This window comes from Sus scrofa, chromosome 14 (genome assembly GCF_054392235.1).
Source record: "Sus scrofa isolate SSC_HxYL_T2T_F1_AM1 chromosome 14, Sscrofa_HxYL_maternal_Yorkshire_Landrace_v2.0, whole genome shotgun sequence".
Classification (NCBI taxonomy): domain Eukaryota; kingdom Metazoa; phylum Chordata; class Mammalia; order Artiodactyla; family Suidae; genus Sus; species Sus scrofa.
Window position 1 is genome coordinate 43,665,389 of NC_139396.1, and position 5,637 is coordinate 43,671,025.

Sequence of the window (5,637 nt, forward strand, 5' to 3'; positions counted from 1 at the left end):
GGAGGGGTGCCTTCAAGGAGTCTGTGTCTCCACAGAAACCCCTGAAGATCCCATCCTGGGACAACCCCACAGCATCCTGGGGTGGAGAGGCCTTCCTGATGGTGGGATCTGGAGGGTAGGTTCTTGCCCACCCTGGTCAGCCACGCAGGGAAAAATCACTGCGCTGCCATTGTCCTGGCTGGACACAGTCTGACCTCACACTGCGAAGTTTAGTTGTGTGACTTTTGGGGCACATAAAGCAGGAAGAACCCCTAGAATTGAGATGAGGAAGCGTTCAAGTTGGTTGGCTTTTGTTTTTTCCTTCAGCATTCAGAATTTCCCTGGTCAGGGATTGACCCGTGCCACAGCAGTGACAATGGCAAATCCTCAATCTACTGAGCCACCAGGGAACTCCCCAAGCTGGTTTTAAAAGGCTGGTCAGGGTCAAAGTTCTCTTGACACCAAAGTTTATGCCTAAACTTATGCAAAAGACTTTGGCAGAAAGAAGCATTTGCTCCTCTGAAAATCTAGAAACAATTCAAGCATCTGGTGGAAGATTTGCTAAATAATCCCACTTCAGAAAGGGGCTGGGCTCCTGGAAGGCAATTAGGAGTTGTGCAGAGGAAGAATGCTTCCTGACCAGACTAGTGATCATGATACATTGTACAATAAAAACAACCTGTTACAAAATGGTGGGATATGAGCCCATTTGAAAAGTACAGACATAAAATATATGTGCCACATTGTTAAACCCTAGTTGCCACCAGGTGACAAAATTATGATTTTGACATTTATTTTTATTTAGTCTTTCAATTTTTATAAAAAAGATAATCTTCTGTTTTCCGCTCTTTAAGGTTTTTTGTTTGTTTTGTTTGTCTTTTTGCCTTTTCTAGGGCCGCTCCCACGGCATATGGAGATTCCCAAGCTAGGGGTCTAATTGGAGCCCTAGCCACCAGCCTACCCAGAGCCACAGCAACGCGGGATCCGAGCCCCATCTGCAGCCTACACCACAGCTCACGGCAACGCCAGATCCTCAACCCACTAAGAAAGGCCAGGGATTGAACCCGCAACCTCGTGGTTCCTAGTCGGATTCGTTAACCACTGTGCCACAACGGGAACTCCTTAAGGTTCTTTTTTAGGAAGTGAAAGAAAAATCACAGACAGCAGGGCTGAGGGAAGCCGTCCCTACCCACCAAGTGTACCAAGGCAGAAGCAACCCTGCCAGAGAAATTCGAGCACTGGGCAGAAAATCCTCCCACTGTGGGGATGCAGTCACAGGCCTTTATCTGGGGCACCCTAAGTGCTCCATGAGAATATTCCCGATTGCTCTCTACCCATTAGTACCAATGAATCTAAAACATCAACAGTGTTGGAGACCATTGAAACTGCTGAACGATGCAATAAACACATTTGGCAAACGTGTAAAAGAACAACCACTAAGAGATAGCTTCATCATTACCTGCACCTGATTTTGCTCATTAACTTACATCACCTTCCTTAACAAAAGTCATGTGGGCTAAAGCCTAGGTGCCTTTGTTCTGCTGAACGGAGTGCCTCCTGGTCCCCCACTTTTCTAAGTGTCAGAGTTTGTGCTTTGTTATGCTGTGCCGTCCCTCTTCCAGGATCTCCCATTGCCCTGCAGCTCTGGACGTGGCACAACAGAACCCAAAATATGCAGATATGCACATTTTCTTTCTTTCTTTCTTTCTTTCTTTCTTTCTTTCTTTCTTTCTTTCCTTCCTTCCTTCCTTCCTTCCTTCCTTCCTTCCTTCCTTCCTTCCTTCCTTTCTTTTTTTTCTTTTTAGGGCTGCACCATTGGCATATGGAAGTTCCCAGGCTAGCGGTCAAATCAGAGCTACAGCTGCTGGCCTACACGACAGCCACAGCAAGGCAGAATCCGAGCGGTATCTGTGACCTACACCACAGCTCAGGGCAACACCAGATCCTTAACCCACTAAGCGAGGCCAGGGAATTGAAACTATGTCCTCATGGATACTAGCCTGATTCATTTCTGCTGCACACAGAAACTCCCAGGTATCTACATTCTTAAATGAAACGTAGCTCAACAAATTTTATGATTCTAATTCATTGTTATAAAATCAGGAATTTGGGGGATTGCTGGGTAAGATATTGTTTACAAGCACTGCCTTATTTGGGCCTCTCAACCTCCTTCTGAGTGAGTTATGTTCCCTGTTACTGATAAGGAAATAAATAGGTCCAGTAAATTTTAAACCACTTTTCAGAGGCCTTCCATCAATAAGTGGCCTCCTCTAATTGTCAGACACAAAAACAAACATTCTTAACTCAAGCACAAAACAATTTGAAGTATGCTAATTAGGCAAACTGTTCATAAGGTTTACTTGTAATAAAGGTCTGATCCTCCTACAAAAGGTAGGCCAAAATGTCATTGTAAGAAACTTTTGGCAGGAAAAAAAAGCTTTGTGCAGGAAAGGATTCTCTGCACCAGGCACCCTTTTGTCTTGGTCGCTAACCTTGAACCAGGCACCCCCATGTCCTAATCATCTCTGTCCCTAGCAAGTCTTTCACATCTTTTGATCACACAATACTTTGCCTAACTTGTTGGTTCTTCCCATAGATCAAAGTAGACATGAAGAAAAAGTAATTAACAGATGACCAGGTTTCTTCCCTGGCTTCCCCTCCAATGATCTCTCAAACAGTGTCATCAAGGTGGCATCTACAGAAAGATCAGGAGGAGGCCACAAGGCTGCATGGGGGGGGCACAACAACCTGACCCCACCCCCCTCAACGATTAACTGAGATGACTTCCCTGATTCCCTTTAAAAACTTTCATGGCCAAGCAGAATCTTGGGAGGGGGTTTGAGGGGCACACAGAGTCTGCTGTCTTTCTGGATTGGGGGCATGGGGATGGAAATCATGCTTCCTGTCATCATCAGTGAATATTGGTTTTGTGAGCTGTGAGCCGCAGGACCCATCTCAAAAACATAATTAGGAGTTCCCGTCGTGGCGCAGTGGTTAACGAATCCGACTAGGAACCATGAGATTGCGGGTTCGGTCCCTGCCCTTGCTCAGTGGGTTAAACGATCCGGCGTTGCCGTGAGCTGTGGTGTAGGTTGCAGACGCGGCTCGGATCCCCTGTTGCTGTGGCTCTGGCGTAGGCCAGAGGCTACAGCTCCGATCCGACCCCTAGCCTGCGAACTTCCATATGCCGTGGGAGCGGCCCAAGAAATAGCAAATAGACCAAAAAAAAAAAAAAAAAAAAAGTAATTATCCACAACCCACTGTACACAGAGGCTGCTTCTCTCCTGTTCCGTGTGCTCTAATCTGAAATGCAGTCATTACTGCATGACACATTCTAAGGCATATTTATTTCCCTGTTATTTCCTATTTTCTCTTCACTCTGGACCCAGGCTACAGCGTGGACTCCCTGTTCAACTACTTCATAGTTGTGGGACTTTAGACAAATTCCTAAAGCTCTCTGTACCTTCTCTCCTCTTTGGTCAACTTTATTACTTTTCATAATGATGGCACCTCTTTACTCAACTGGATTGATATTATTAAATGAGTCAAGATTGAACAAGTGCTGTCTTTCTCTTCATCATTTTGTTTCTTATCTACATTGTTCCTTTTTTTTTTTTTTTTTTTTTTTTTGTCTCTTTTTAGCGCTGCACCTGTGGCATAAGCAAGTTCCCAGGCTAGGGGTTGAATCGGAACTACAGCTGGTGGGCTACGCCACAGCCACAGCAACACAGGATCCAAGCAGAGGCACCAAAGCTCCACCAAAGTTCACAGCAACACCAGATCCAATCCTTAACTCACTAAGAAAGGCCAGGGATCAAACCCACACCCTCATGAATACCAGTCAGTTTTGTTACCACTGAGCCACAATGGAACTCCTACACTGTTCATCTGCTTTGTTTTGTTTTGTTTTTGTGCCTTTTCTAGGGCTGCACCCGCGGCATATGGAGGTTCCCAGGCCAGGGGTCTAATCGGAGCTGTACCTGCTGGCCTACACCACAGCCACAGCAATGCGGGATCCAAGCTGCATCTGCTACCTACATGGTAACATCAGATCCTTAACCCACTGAGCAAGGCCAGGGATCTAACCTGCAACCTCATGGTTCCTAGTGGGATTCGTTAACCACTGTGCCACGACAGGAACTCCAAATGTTCATCTTTAACACAGTCAAAATCTGGTCACTTTCCCCTTATGACTTCACCTTCTCAGAAATTCCCTGGCCATTCATGTACTTTCATCCACAATGACTAGCTGAACACGTTTTTTTCTTTTTTTTAAATCCCTGATCCACAGAAGGCTGGAAGCCCATGTGGATCAGCCTTCTGGGAACCGCTTCTTCACCCAGAGCCCCCTATTCCTTCCAGGAAACTATCTTCATCACCAAGGTTCCCCTGAGGGTGTTCCTGCCCAACCTGCCCAAACCCAGGGAAGGGCCTTCCACATGTTGGCTGTGTGTCTTGCACACAGCTCTATAGCTGTTGGAGACCAGCTCTTTGGCCCCTTTGTTGGGCTCACAGACCTGCAGGAACAGCTCCTCTGGGGAACACCCTGGGAAACAGGTGCCTGACAGGACGGGAAGGGCATGTGACCTCCTGGGCAGAATGCTGTGAAGGACCCTGGGCGCTTCCACAAGAGCGTGAAAGAGTGATTGGCTGGACTTCCTTTCTTGGAAGATGGAGGCAAGAATAGGAAAACCCTCCCACATTCTGCCCCAGAGGTGCTGGAAGCTCCTTTTTTCCTTTTCTGTGCCAGAAGCAGTTTAGGCTAAAGACCTGCTGGAGGGTTGGACCCTGTTCTTTCACAAGCTCAGATGAATTACACCTCCGGCTGAAGGTCTTCAGGGGCTCAGAGCCCTGCAATACCCTCCTCTGGGTCAGGTCCAGGTCTCCATGGCGTGCCTCTTTCATCACCATGGGTGCCAGCTTCACCCAGGGTAAAGACCCAGCACGTGGGTGTCCAACATGCCCTGGATCTCTAAGGCCCCAGAAGGAGTGCTCTATCTTCCAATAAGGCTGGATTAGGGTGAGGTAGGTGGGGAATCAAAAAATTCAGTAGTAAGAGAAACATTTTAATGCAATATTCTTAAAAATCATTTCTTTTTTGGCAGAGAATCCATGATGAATATATTTTTTTAAATGTCAAAGACAAGACGAGTATTACTGATTTTTCCTTGCTTCCAGCTCACAGGTGACTGAGCCGTGGTGCTGTGCCCAAACAAGGCCCACTTCACCTGCTAAAACCTTTCCCTCTGGTGGCAGGTCAGGTGCAGGGAGGGAGGGGGACTCAAGAGCCCACGGACTGTTTACTGATCTTCCTGTGAAGTGGGAACTTTGCCAACATTTCCAAATGACAAGACACCCTCCAGAGTGGTCAAGTCAGTGGCCTAGAATCACAGAACTGGTAGGGGTGGGTGTGAGGTTAACCCCTCCCATCTGGCTCCAAAATGTGTGGTAACTTTTTCATTTGACCACCATGCAAACACCAATTTTCCCAATATTTAGGTTAACTGGTATTAATCTTTTAACAAATCTCCTTAGAGTTTTGAGCAAGATTCATTTCAGGTTTTTTTTTAAACTCATTTATTTTTACACATCTGCGCTTACTCCATATGGACAAGTATTTATCATGCTTTTTTTTTCATAACAACACAGCATCGACAC